At 39.4% G+C, this 15,563-nt stretch overlaps 1 protein-coding gene and 2 non-coding genes across 4 annotated transcripts in view; 2 read left to right on the forward strand and 1 right to left on the reverse strand.

Annotated features, from left to right (window-relative positions):
* LOC143034919 (ionotropic receptor 21a-like) overlaps positions 1 to 15,563 on the reverse strand; it is a 185,098-nt gene that overhangs the window by 135,413 nt on the left and 34,122 nt on the right. The window lies entirely within an intron of this gene.
* On the forward strand, positions 2,239 to 2,311 carry TRNAK-UUU (transfer RNA lysine (anticodon UUU)). The gene has a single exon. It is a non-coding gene; the product is annotated as a tRNA-Lys (tRNA).
* TRNAK-UUU (transfer RNA lysine (anticodon UUU)) lies at positions 14,783 to 14,855 on the forward strand. Its single transcript has one exon. It is a non-coding gene; the product is annotated as a tRNA-Lys (tRNA).

The raw sequence follows: 15,563 nt of genomic DNA on the forward strand, positions 1-15,563 counted from the left end.
TCATTGGTGTACCAATTCACTTGCCCCGAAGAAGGTTGCAAACTTCTCCCAAATGCTACTTATATTGGTGTTACCACTACCTTACACTGTAAGCAGGAGACTCACAATGCACGCCCGTGAAGCAAGTATACGCAAACACATGATACAAACTCAACAAAATTCCAGACAAGATTTAATCAACAATACAAAAAATACTTAAACAATGCAACAAGGAACTACACATCTTGGAGTCTACATTACACAATGCACCCCTATCATAATACACAAACTGACACAGTTAGTACTTTACAACTACACAGCGAGGCTGCGTGGCAACAAAGACCAAACGTCCGGCTACAGTGATCTGATGTCCAGCTACATCCCATTGAAGTGAAGACCTCACCTCCGTCCAGTACCTGCCACCTAGCTACGACCTAACTCTCCAAGTTCCTTTATTTACTCTTATCTAAACTACTGCTTTGTACATTCGTTCTTACTTACCTTAAGATGGTTGAATGATTCAACCGAAAGCTCGTATTTTAAGTTTTGTGTAATATTTTTCGTTACAATAACACCAATATATCTCGGAAGTCATGTGTTTGACCTCCCTTCAAGATACAAACTATTCGGAAAACTGAGAAAATCGCTAAAAAGATAGCTGATATTGAATTAACTCCGGTCTTCAATCGAACATGTCTACAAGAAAACTTACTGCCCATTTATACTAATATATATAGGGATCAAAGTGATTGCTGTGCATGAGGCTAGTAGACAAGTGGGTAGAAAGAGGAGTTGATGACACACGTTATATTTCTAATTTACATAATACCCGAAGGCGAGTTGCACGAGCTCGGTCTCAACCTTGTGTTTATAAACAACGCCAGGGGGGCTTACTACCTGTGAACTATGTTGTGCAGAGATTTGAGATTGCTAAAGTAAACAATATTGCATATAGACTTGTAACAACGAATCCGATTGAAGAAAGGGTGGAGAAAATTCAATTGGTTCACGATTGTAAGATCACGTCCTAAGGGGAGGATCTTAAATATAAAGATCATTGGCCTCAAGAAACCATGACGTCACTGCAGAACTTACATAGGACCTAACAATGTGTATTCTCACGGGACTCAAAGATTATACTTGGAGAAACACGCCGTGCAACCTCTATGAAGAAAAGAAAACCTACAAACATTTCATTCCCTTTGTCTGAAATAGACAAAAAGGAATTTGAAAAAGAGGAATACTTGGAGGCACAGAGCCTACTGTGTAAGTAATTCTCTAAACTAATACAGAAAAGGAAGTGACAAGGGAAAGGTGGGTGAAGAAAGTGAAGAAAGGAGAAGTGATTGAAGATAGTGACTGAAGATAGTACGAAATGAAAGCGCGAAAGTGACGGCCTCAGAACTCAAACTTGTACATTTCTTATCATTTCCAGTCACCCCCCACCCCCACCCCCACACTCCACATACGGGGGTATTGGCTGGGCCTTTGTTATGCAGTCAATATATCAGGAATTTTTTTTTTTTTAGCGACAGCCCCTTTGGATCAGAGTTCCGTAATATTAACTTGTTTGAAAAATAATACCCACAAAAAGATATGTAAATAATAAATATTATTAATCATACAAATAAATTAAAATATCATCAAGGCTAGAAGCGCTGGTTACTGATAAAAAATACCCAAATCCAAATTTCCTAACTGCGCTAAAGTTAATCTAGTTCCAACCTTACTTAAACCATGTCTATCTGCGTTAAGATTTCCAACTAAAGCATGCGCGGTTAAGTCTTGGCGTTAAACTTAACCCGCTTCTGGTTTTCTAAATCAGTACTTACGATAAAGGATTTTAAACGCTTTAACGGTGAAACATTCAACCCCTTTAACTTAACCAGCTTCTAGCTTCCTAAACCAGTTATTTAAACTATCATATGATAATGGAGTTTAAGCATTTTAACGATGAAACAAACATGTTTAAGCTAGCCAGTTTCTAGCTTCCTAAACTATATGATAATAGAGTTTAAACAATTTAATGGTGAAATAAAAGAGAATTGTGGTATCATTAGGTAACGATAAATACCTACCATGTCTTAAAGACAATTTACAAAGGTAAGGAATCTTATGAGAACTGCATAGTGTAGGCCTTATGGTATCTTGCAGTCTCTTTCATTCCTACGTATTTACGAATATTATATTTGCCACCCAATATTGTACTTAATATAATTACTTAATATAAGTACTACGAATATAGTCCTTCACTCAACAGCCCGGATAGCTCAGTCGGTAGAGCATCAGGCTTTTAACCTGAGGGTCCAGGGTTCAAGTCCCTGTTCGGGCGGTTCCTTTAGATGTCAGCGATGTGATGCGCCTGTCATCCAACTTATCAAAACAAAAATAAATATGACTATAAAAAAGTGAGCTGTCACCAAAGTACAAATATAATAAAAATATATATACGGTGTGGTAGCTGTGAAGTATGGTATGTGAAAAAAAAGACGGGTGTAACAGATAATTTTGCGACTCACAAAACTCTTTGTCTTGCGAGCATTTGTCATAAAACCATGTTATTTGTTGAGAAAATAGAATAAGTTTGCCAGAGTGATTTTACGGCGGAAAACAGTTCTGGAGGTGGGTGGGTGGTACCACCGATGAATCGGAGGTTGGAGGGAAAATTGCCCAGTGTGATAACCTCTTCAACCATCATCCAAACCCTTTCTTTGGTTGACATGTCGTTCTGAAACGCGTAAATTCGCGAATAGAGGAACCTTTGTATAGACCAGTGTTTCTAAACGGGGGCCATGTGTTTTTTTCAGGGGGCCACGCGGCCAATTTAAGAAATGGGGGGCCACGGGAGGTCACGGGGAGCCACAGAGGAATTTAGTTTGTTAGCGAGGATAAATGGTGCCACATGACAACTGTGTGTCGATGCAAGTGAGCGTAAGTGCAAGCGCGTGTGATTCATGTGCCAATGGGATTGTGGCGGTATAGCCGCAAAGATGCGCCGAAGTTAGCACGCACACACATACAGGCTGCAGCAGCAGACTTCCGGCGCTGACTCGCGAGATGAAAGCGTCACAACACATGGTATCGCCGGAAACACTCTTCGCAAGATAAAAGTGGCACAACAAAGGGTTCCGCCGGAAACACTGTATAGTATATAAACGTGCCAGACCATATAAAAGCACTTGACTCTCGGCTCTGCTACTGCAAACATCTGCTCTACACGCTGGGTAGGTACCTAGTATTGGGAAGCGTCTTTTTGTGGAGGTTTTTGTTTCGTGGTGGGCTAGGACAGGGCCAATCTGGAGTTTTCTTTTCCCCGTGATTGTTTTTTTTTTTTTTTTACTATTGCTTCGCTATCGCTGAATTTTCGCATTAAAACCATAAGTTTAATTTTGTCGTTTTACTTCAGGTTGCGAGCAAAGAATATATCTCATTTCTGGTATGTTGAAAACTGTGTAAAGAGCAGACTGCATTCCTTTTCACGAAATACAAAACTTATGGCTAATAGTTTTTGTTTGTTTGTTAGCTTGCTTAGTTATTTGGAGGGCAGATATTTCCCATTCAATAATATCAGTACTTGGTATTAATGAGTTTCGTTTGTTTATGTTCCACAAAAGTATGGCCAGTGCATCTAAGAAATAATGCAGGCAATATTCGGTCGAATATCTTGTTTATGGATTCATCGAGTCCCCACAAAATTCTGCAATGCCCATGTGCCTGCTATGCAAGGCCTCCATGTCAAATGAGAGTATGCACCCTGCAAACTTATATATATATATATATATATATTCATATATATATATATATATAAAATCCGGAGACTGTGCATAAAGACAAGAAAGACAAGCCGCTAGTTTTTCAAGAATTTACGTGACGATTTCCAAGGCAGGATGACAGTGAATCGTATGTTCACCCAAAAAATGACAAACGTAGAGGAATGCTGGCTTCTTACAAGATATCCAATTTGATCGCAAAAGCAGGCAAACCTCATACTACTGGTGAATCTCTCACCATGCCGGCAGTGGCCATAGTGCTTTCAAGTCATGAAGCAAAGTCCACAAGAGGTCACAAGTGTTATTTCGCTGAGCAACTCTTCAGTATCGCGACGCATTAATGACATGGCTGCTGATGTTGAGAGCCAATTAGTTTTAAAACTGCAGGTGAATGAGTTCTCGCTTCAACTTAACGAAACTACTTTACCTGATAATTCTGCCCTTTTGATGGCGTTCGCAAGGTTCCTTGATGTTGATGGAATACGCGAAGAACAGATTTTTGCACTGAAATTAACAACTGACACTAAAGGCGAGTCAATCTTCAAAAAACCTGAGGCATATTTTGAGGAAAACAACATTCCACTCATGAACATCGTGGCTTCTGTAACAGATGGCGCTGTTGCTACGATCGGAAGGTATCGGGGATCCAGTGTGTACTTGAAAAAAAAACTGTCCCCAACGTCGTTTGTGTGCACTGTGTTCACCGGCATCAACTGGTCGCCAAAAACTTAGCAGGACGTCTGCATGAAGCACTTGGGCATGTTACCGAAGCTGTCAACTTGATAAAAAAAAACAAAAAAAAAAAAAAAAAAAAAAAAAAAAAACAAAAATCGCCTTTTTTCAGCACCTATGTGGGAAGAATAATGAAGAATTCGAACGACTTGTGTTGCACACGGAAGTAAGGTGGCTGTCTAAGGGTAATTGTTTGCAACGTTTTGTTGCACTTTGGGACAGCGTTATCTCTTTCTTGAGTGAGACGGAACTCGGACAAAAGCTTGTTGATGCAAAGAGCGATATACTCTACCTGTCAGACATATCTAAAAAGCTAAATGTTCTGAACAAAGAGCTTCAAGGAAATGACTCCACCTTGTTTTCATGCAAGGAGGCGATCACTGCATTTATAGGGAAACTCAAGCTGTTCTGGCTGAACCTTGGGAGACGGGAGTTTGCCCAGTTTCCATCCTTAGCAAGTATATCCACCGAGCTGCTTGATGCTGACCTAGCAGTGTATGTCGACCATCTGAAGCAGTTGCATAATGATATGGAAACTCGCTTTTCTGACCTACTTCAAATGACCGTGCCTGACTGGTTTGTGGACCCGTTCATTGCTGATGCATCTGAAGTTGATGTCACCCTACAAGAAAGTGTCATTGAACTGCAGAATGACACAACAGCTCGAGCAAGGTTCAAGCGTGGAGGGCGCCATAAGCTGCGGATAAATCAAGATGTGTATGAAAAGTACCTTCTACTTTCTTTTCCCACGTCGTACTTAGTTGAGACTGGTTTCAGTCGGGTGATACACTTGCTGTCAAAGACTCGAAACCGCCTTGATATAGAACAAAAAGAGGCGATTTACGTCCTTTTCTGACATCTCTGGAGCCAAATATTGATAAGTTGGCAGCCCTGCATCAGTCACAGGGATCCCACTGAAACTTTTGAAAAAAGAGCCAAGTTCGCCTACATGTATTCCTGCTTTATTAATTTTTATAGTATTCAACAAATAAATTTATCCAACTAATATTGTTATTTCATTCATGCCTGAAGTGTTTTGAGTCCATGATATTTTCACTTCTTTGGGTGATCAGGATGAGGGATGGATGGAGTTGGCATGGGGGTCACAAGGTTGTTTTTTTTACCGCGTCGAAAGGAACCACAGAACAAAAATAGGTTGAGAAACACTGGAACTATAGACTAAGGACGAGGTTAACCTGGACAATCTCAACCCTCATCTTAATCCTTAATTCTAGCCCGTCTAGAATTCCAGAAACTTTGCCTCCTAGATGCCAATGCCTGTAGAATGGACAAAGATAATCCTCAACTAACGAGGACTCGGTGTAACGGGTTTAAATTGGACAAATGTAGATTTAAGATGGGAACAAGCGAGAACTGGTTTACAAATAGAGTGGTTATCGAATAGAATAGTAACTATGTATTGAGCACTGAAACTACCTGTTGTTTTAAGAGGTTAAATAACTTTATGGATGAGGATATGTGGTAACGGACATGGAACTGCCTAGATGAGGTCTCAAAATCTCTGTTCCACAAGAAAAAAATGCACGCTGACAACGGACGACACTAAAAATATCAAGACTAACATTTCAACACTAACAAATGAACATCAACATAACACTAACAACAAATTAACATTAACATATCAACACTAACAAAACAAATTAACATTAACATATCAACACTAACACAACAGATTAATACTAACATATCAACACTAACACAACAGATTAACACTAACGATCAACGAGAGAGGCAGAGGGGAAAACACACAAATAGAACGAAAGTTTATTCTTTAACTAGTTAAAGAATAAATTCGTTCTAATGGTGCGTTTTCCTCTCTGCCTTTCTCACAACATGTCAAGATGTCGTCACACTAACAATCAACACTAACACAATAGATTAACAATAAATTAACACTAAGAACTTGATCTACCATTATATGAATTGAAAATTTGATATTGCAGCCGGTGCCCTCAGAAGAAGTCTTCACACGTATCGACTTTTCAACGTGCGAAGTTCACGACACGACGTCGTGTCCTCAAATAACGTTGGGTATCTCTGGATGCTTTCAGATGTGGTCGTGACGTGTGAAAGCGTCCATAGACACCCATGGTTATTTGAGAGCACGACGTCGTGTGGTGGCGCAGGGCGAAAAGTCGATACGTATGAAACGAGCCTGAAAGTTCTTGTGAATTGTAACTAGACTGAGAGACCAGAGAAGAGGAAGAAGAGAAAGAAGAGGAAAACGAAGAGGAGAAAGAAAACAAGGAAAAAGGAGAGGAAGAGGAGGAAAATGATGATGAAGAGGAGGAAGAAGAAGACGATGACAAAGATGAGGAAAATCAAGAGGAAGAGAAGGTCAATAAAGAGGAAGTGGAGGAAGAAGATGAGGAAGAGGAAGGCGATGAAACCAAGGAAGACAACGACGAGGATGAAGACGAAGACTGCTCTGAAAGGCCAATTAAATTCTTAGTTTGTAAAACATTGTCAACTCATAAGGCCCAAGATGAATCACAATGGCAAAAGCCGACAAGACTGTGAGAATAAACACCTTGTGAGATCGAAACCTTTATTGGTACTACGTTTCGCTTGTTACAGCTTTTTCAAGTACTGGATTCTGGATTCCAAGGAAAGACCACCTCGCTTGCGCGGGATCGGGTTTTGTGGGAGGGGAAGAATGTCTGTAGGAAAATGAAAAGATAGTAGTGTATAATAGAGGGCTATTGCCACCGGGCGAATTGCGAGCGATTTGGGGCTTATTTGTTGTCGTGGCTTAGGAGAACTGGGCTAGGAACTTGGACGGCGGCGCCAATGCCGGGAGGAAGAGCATATTATATCACCAACGAAAGTTTGGAAAATGGTAGGAGACGTAGTAGGAGAGAAAGGAGGAAAAACGGAAAAATCTTTAGTGGGAGGTAAACTGAAATGAGATGTAGTACAAGAGAAAGTGAGAAAGGAAACGAATTTTAGTCGAAGAAAAAGGAAGTGTGTATGTTTGTGCGTGGGATGCGGCTATGTTCGTGAGAGGTGTGTGTGTGTAATTTACGGTTAGTGAGTAGATTTCACTTCCCGCGTGTAGAGGGCGTTCCTGATTAGCCCCAGGTAAGGCAGGAGAATTCCTGTTTTACCCCAGGTTGGGTTTGAGTAGCCTGTCAGTTAATGTGATATTATTATTATTATTATTATCATTATTACCATTACTATTATTACATTATTGCGGTTATCACCAGTCAAGCTGGTGAAGGGGTGTGTTACTTGTAGGTACGGTTATACACGTCTTATCGTGTACACCGCACGTGGGACGGGCGCAGCTGACAGATAGTCTGTACGGTGTGGTCTAGGTGTAATATGTTGTATCAGATGTTTGTGTTTGGCGTGCAGTTTTTCTAGGTGTCTTGAGTGAAGTTTGTGTTTGTGTTGGTTGAGTGGACGGATGTTGGAAATTTGGTGTAGAGACTCAGTGGTTCTGAAGTCGCTCCATCGCGAGCCCGTGATGAACTGGACAGCGGCATTCTGAACCTTCTGATGCCCGTAGTTACTAGTGGTACATGTCAGCTGACTTAGTCCCGGGAACTGGCACAGAATCGGTCTGACGAGGGCTAGGTACAATCGACGTTTGGTTCTCAGTGTTGCAGTTTTGAAGCGTCTGAACTTACCCAGCACAGCCGTAGCCTTCGCTCCCTGCTTGCGGAAGTGTGGGGTCCAGGTAAGATGGGAACAAGCGAGAACTGGTTTACAAATAGAGTGGTTACCGAATAGAATAGTACCTATGTACTGAACACTGAAACTACCGGTTGTTTTAAGAGGTTAAATAACTTTATGGATGAGGATATGTGGTAAGGGACATGGAACTGCCTAGATGAGGTCTCAAAATCTGTTCCACAAGAAAAAAATGCACGCTGACAACGGACACTAAAAATATTAACACTAACATATCAACACTAACAAATGAACATTAACATATCAACACTAACAACAGATTAACATTAACATATCAACACTAACACAGCAGATTACTAACATATCAACACTAACACAGCAGATTAATACTAACATATCAACACTAACACAACAGATTAACACTAGCGATCAACGAGAGAGGCAGAGGGGAAAACACACAAATAGAACGAGAGTTTAATCTTTAACTAGTTAAAGAATAAATTCGTTCTAATGGTGCGTTTTCCTCTCTGCCTCTCTCACAACCTGTCAAGATGTCGTCACACTAACAATCAACACTAACACAATAGATTAACAATAAATTAACACTAAGAACTTGATCTACCATTATATGAATTGAAAATTTGATATTGACAGCCGGTGCCCTCAGAAGAAGTCTTCACACGTATCGACTTCCCAACGTGCGAAGTTCACGACAAGACGTCGCGTCCTCAAAAAGCCTTGGGTATCTCTGGACGCTTTCAGATGTGGTCGTGACGTGTGAAAGCGTCCACAGACACCCATGGTTATTTGAGAGCACGACGTCGCGTGCTGGCGCAGGGCGAAAAGTCGATACGTGTGAAACGAGCCTGAAAGTTCTTGTGAATTGTAACTAGACTGAGAGACCAGAGAAGAGATAGAAGAGAAAGAGGAGGAAAACGAAGAGGAGAAAGAAAAAAAGGAAAAAGAAGAGGGAGAGGAGGAAAATGAAGATGAAGAGGAGGAAGACGATGACAGAGATGAGGAAAATCAAGAGGAAGAAAAGGACAATGAAGAGGATGTGGAGGAAGAAGATGAGGAAGAGGAAGGCGATGAAACCAAGGAAGAAGACAAAAAAGACGACGACGAAGACGAAGAGGAAGAAAACGAAGACTGCTCTTAAAGGCCAATTAATTTTTTAGTTTGTAAAATATTGTCAACTCATAAGGCCCAAGATGTTTAATTACACACACACACACACACACACACACACACACACACACATATATATATATATATATATATATATATATATAGTAGTCCCACCAGCAAACTTAAGGTTGAGGTTAACAAACTCATAGCAGCTAATAATGCAGTCGTGGACCATCTGCATATCCCTCCCATTACCGATCAGTTCTCTCCTGGCTATACTTATGGTAACGTCAAAACACAAAAGCCGAATTCCCCCCTCCGCCCAATCATCTCACAGATCACTCCCCTACATACGGACTCGCCAAACAGCTCTTAAGACCCTTTTCCTACTGTAGATACGTTGACGACATTTTTACTGAAGTTAGGAGCGAGTCCCATCTGAAAGATCTACAGCTAGCCATGGGAACAGCCTCTGTACTACACTTCACATATGAACTCAATAGAAACAACAAAATTCCCTGACTTGACGTCCTCATCCACTCCGAAGACAACAAATACACGAGCTTTGTTCACAGGAAAAAGATTGACACCGGAAGATGCATGAATGCAGCAAGTGAGTGCCGCCAGCGTTACAAACTTGTTTTGGGGGTTTTGACCGACTGGGTTTTTATTCGTTGGGGTTTTGTCCACTGTGGTTTTGTCCTAGACCCGGTGTACCAATTCACTTGTCCCGAAGAAGGGTGCAAACTTCTCCCCAATGCTACTTATATTGGTGTTACCACTACCTCTGTGAGCAGGAGACTCACAATGCACGCCCGTGAAGGAAGTATACGCAAACACATGATACAAACACACAACAAAACTCCAGACAAGATTTAATCAACAATACAAAAAATACTTAAACAATGCAACAACAAGAAACTACACATCTTGGAAAAGGTCTACATTACACAATACACCCCTATCATAATATACAAACTGACACAGTTAGTACTTTACAACTACACAGCGAGGCTGCGTGGCAACAAAGACCAAACGTCCGGCTACAGTGATCTGATGTCCAGCTACATCCCAGTGAAGCGAAGACCTCACCTCCGTCCAGTACCTGCCACCTAGCTACGACCTAACTCTCCAAGTTCCTTTATTTACTCTTATTTAAACTCCTGCTTTGTACATTCGTTCTTACTTACCTTAAGATGGTTGTATGATTCAACCGAAAGCTAGTATTTTAAATTTTGTGTAATATTTTTCGTTATAATAACACCATGGATCTTGAAAGCCTTGTGTTTGACCTCGCTTCAAGATACAAACTATTCGGAAAATTGAGAAAATTACTAAGATGATAGTGGATATTGAATTAGTTCCGTTCTTCAATCGACCATGTCTACAAGAATACTTACTGCCCATTTATACTAATATATATAGGGATCAAAGTGATTGCTGTGTATGAGGCTAGTAGACAAGTGGGTAGAAAGAGGAGTAGATGACACGTGTTATCTTTCTAATTTACATAATACCCGAAGGCGAGTTGCACGGGCTCGGTACCTTATGTTTATAAACCGTGACCGGACTTTTGGCCGACGGACATTTGGCCTAATGGACATTTGGCCTATTGGATATTTGGCCGAATGTACATTTAACTAAAGGACTTTTGGCTTATTGGACATTTTGACTAATGGAAATTTGACTTAGTGGACTCACTCTTACTGTCTCTCTCACTCATATTTGTCTGTCTGTCTGTGTATAACACAAATACATTTTTTTTCTGAAAATTAGCCAGTTTACGAATAAGATATTTAAAATACTGAATTGTATGTATTTATAGTAACTGCCATTCTGAACTCACCAAACTTAAACAACACAACTAGCTCAGTCCTTCACCTTATTGGTTAAACATGCAGTTCACTCGCTCATGTTTATATGAGCGAGTGAACTATGACATTTGACCTAATGGACATTTAACTAATGGACGTTTGGCTTATGTTTATATGAGCGCTCATGTTTATATGAGCGAGTAAACTATGAATTCCTTCAGTTTGAATTTTACGTCTGTTCTGGACATTAAGCTCTGCTGTACCCTTTTTGAAGTTTGTAAATTTATCATTTCCATTTTTATTGTGTTAGTTTCAAATATTTTTATTAGTTTTTTTACTTTTCCACTTTTTACTATATCACTGTGACTTTTTCTTTTTTTGTAAACTTTAGCTATTTTTATCAGATGTTAATCACAAGTTTACTTGTTTTACATTTCATGTATAGTTTTAATATTTTCATTTTACTGTGTTCAATTTTTTATATTTATGCTTGTTTCGTGACCTTTGCCCATTTTACCATATCATTGTTACCCTTTTTGTATGTTTAAGTTGCTTTATCAGTTATTATTCACCATTTATTCATCAGCTTTTACATCTATTTACAGACCATGGAAATTATACCGACGATACGAGGAGGAAGAAAGTTATTGCTTGAAGGTTATGCATATATTGTTGATAGAAGAAAAGACAATGTAACATACTGGCGATGTGAGCGTAAAGGAAGATGTGGTGGGCGATTAAAGACGCAAGACGACATTGTTCAAGGTGAAGCTAGTGATCACTCGCATCCGCCTGATTCCGCACGCAACCTGTCATTGAAAACTGTGAATAAAATTAAAGAAAAAACCAAAGATTCGGAGGAAGCAACATCGACTATTATACAAAACTGTATTAGTGATTTCCCACTTAATGCTGTAGGTGCTCTTCCTAAAAAGGAAACTTTGTCAAAAATGGTGCGCAGACAACGCATGGTACCAGACGGAGACAGTTTAACTGATGACCTACGAAAAACAATTAGAGGGGAAGACTTCGTCATTCATGAAAGTGACAATCTGTTAATTCTAGCAACACCCGGAAACTTAGAACTTTTAGCTCTGAAATCCCACTGGTTATGTGATGGAACTTTCGATTCTGCACCATTAGGCTATCAATTATATACTGTGCATGTTTTACTGGATGAGTGTCATACCGCTCCTATAGTATACTGTGTCGCAAGGAACAAAAACCAAGATACATATGATATGATTTTCAGAACGCTCAAACAGGTTAGACCAGATCTTAATCCGGTTACAGTCACTATTGATTATGAAAGGGCAGCTCTCAGTAGCCTAAAAGCATGTTTTCCAAACAATCATTTATGGATGTTTTTTCCATTTCGGACAATGCTTGTGGAGAGAGATACAGCGTTCGGGACTACATACTTGGTACAGTGATCCTGGAAATGCAATAATTGTGAAGTCTTTTCAAGCTTTGGCATTTGTGCCACTTACTGATGTTACCGACACCTTTACTGAATTCGTCTCATCGTTAGATGAAGAAACTGACGAAATTTTGTCCGGGTTTCTCGGCTACTTTGAAGCGACGTGGATTGGTGTTTTTCAACTTGGTCGACGACGAAGGCCTTTATTTGATATAAGAATGTGGAATACTTTTGAGCGAACCAGCCTTGGCCTTCCGAGGACTACAAACTCTCTGGAGGGATGGCACAGAGCATTCGAACAGAGAATGGCAGTCACCCACCCTTCTGTTCGCCGTTTAGTCACTAAGATACGGAAAGAGCAATCTGGAGTTGCACCGAGATCTTCAAAGAAGAAATACCAGATCTTGAATACGAGGCTCGGGTCTATTATCGAAAAATACGAGTCGTATGAAAAAGTAGATTTTCTGAGGGCAATTGCTCACAATCTTTAAATACTTTTTTTAATTATTTTTTCTACAATAAACTCCTTTTTAATCACATTTTACTACAATAAACTCCTTTTTAATCACATTTTACTACAATAAACTTTTTACTACAATAAACTTTTTACTACAATAAACTTTTTACTACAATAAACTTTTTACTACAATATACTATTTTTAATTTAATTTCCTCTCAGCAATAAACATCTTGTTAATCAAATGAGTTTTTACAATATACTTTAAAGTATTGGCTGTTACTATACTTTTTCGGCCAAACGTCCCTTAGCTAAATGTACATTTGGCCAAATTTCCATAAGGCCTAATGTCCACTAAGCCAAATGTCCATTAGGCCAAATGTCTGTCGGCCATATGTACATCGGCCAAATGTCTTTCGGCCAAAAGTCTGGGTACCTTATAAACAATGCCAGGAGGCCCGAATGTCTTGCTTACTACCTGTAAACTATGTTGTGAAGAGATTCGAGATTGCTTAAACAATATTGCATATAGACTTGTAACAACGAATCCGATTGAAGAAATTCAATTGGTTCACGATTGTAAGATCACGTCCTATGGGGAGGATCTTAAATATAAAGATCATTGGCCTCAAGAAACCATGACGTCACTGCAGAACTTACATAGGACCTAACAATGTGTATTCTCACGGGACTCAAAGATTATACCTGGAGAAACACGCCGTGTAACCTGTATGAAGAAAAGAAAATCAACAAACATTTCATTCCCTTTGTCTGAAACAGACAATAAGGAATTTGAAAAAGAGGAATTCTTGGAGGCACAGGGTCTACTGTGCAAATAATTCTCTAAATTAATACAGAAAGGGAAGTGACGAGGGAAAGGTGGGTGAAAGTGAAGAAAGGAGAAGTGATTGAAGATAGTGACTTAAGATAGTACGAAATGAAAACGCGAAAGTGGCGGCCTCAGAACTCAAACTTGTACATTTCTTATAATTTCCAGTCACACCCCCCACCCCCACCCCCACACGCCACATATGGGGTATTGGCTGGGTATTTGTTATGCAGTCAATATATCAGGATTTTTTCTTTTAGCGACAGCCCCTTTGGATCAGAGTTCCGTAATATTTACTTGTTTGAAAAAATAATACCCACAAAAAGATATGTAAATAATAAATATTATTAATCACACAAATAAATTAATAAAATATCATCAAGGCTAGAAGCGCTGGTTACTGATAAAAAATACCCAAATCCAAATTTCCTAACTGCGCTAAAGTTAATCTAGTTCCAACCTTACTTAAACCATGTCTATCTGCGTTAAGATTTCCAACTAAAGCATGCGCGGTTAAGTCTTAACCCGCTTCTGGTTTTCTAAATCAGTACTTAAACTATCTTACGATAAAGGATTTTAAACGTTTTAACGGTGAAACATTGAACCCATTTAACTTAACCAGCTTCTAGCTTCCTAAACCAGTTATTTAAACTATCATATGATAATGGAGTTTAAGCATTTTAACGATGAAACAAACATGTTTAAGCTAGCCAGTTTCTAGCTTCCTAAACTATCATATGATAATAGTTTAAACAATTTAATGGTGAAATAAAAGAGAATTGTGGTATCATTAGGTAACGATAAATACCTACCTTGTCTTAAAGACAATTTACAAAGGTAAGGAATCTTATGAGAACTGCATAGTGTAGGCCTTATGGTATCTTGCAGTCTCTTTCATTCCTACGTATTTACGAATATTATATTTGCCACCCAATATTGTACTTAATATAATTACTTATTATAAGTACTACGAATATAGTCCTTCACTCAACAGCCCGGATAGCTCAGTCGGTAGAGCATCAGGCTTTTAACCTGAGGGTCCAGGGTTCAAGTCCCTGTTCGGGCGGTTCCTTTATATGTCAGCGATGTGATGCGCCTGTCATCCAACTTATCAAAACAAAAATAAATATGACTATAAAAAAGTGAGATGTCACCAAAGTACAAATATAATAAAAATATATATAAGGTGTTGGCCAGGAGGTGTGGTAGCTGTGAAGTATGGTATGTGCAAAAAAAAAAAAAAAACACAAATAACTTAAAACAGAAAACAAAGAACAAAGATTTGAAAAGAGGTGTTGGCCAAGAGTGGTAGCTGTGAAGTATGGCACGTGAAAAAAAGACGGGTGTAACAGATGATTTTGCTCTAACACTTGAAGCGACTCACAAAACTCTTTGAAATATCAACATCATATTTCTCAATAAACACTTCAGTAAATGCATACGAAAAATAGTAAAACCAAATACTGCTAACATTTGTCTCTTTCTTTAAGGGTGTGAGCATATGTCTTGTGAGCATTTGTCTTGCGAGCATTTGTCATAAAACCATGTAAATTGTTGAGAAAATAGAATAAGTTTGCCAGAGTGATTTTACGGCGGAAAACAGTTCTGGAGGTGGGTGGGTGGTACCACCGATGAATCGGAGGTTGGAGGGAAAATTGCCCAGTGTGATAACCTCTTCAACCATCATCCAAACCCTTTCTTTGGTTGACATGTCGTTCTGAAACGCGTAAATTCGCGAATAGAGGAACCTTTGTATAGACCAGTGTTTCTCAAC

Source organism: Oratosquilla oratoria, chromosome 18 (assembly GCF_046742065.1).
Source record: "Oratosquilla oratoria isolate Oo_2021 chromosome 18, ASM4674206v1, whole genome shotgun sequence".
NCBI classification, from domain to species: domain Eukaryota; kingdom Metazoa; phylum Arthropoda; class Malacostraca; order Stomatopoda; family Squillidae; genus Oratosquilla; species Oratosquilla oratoria.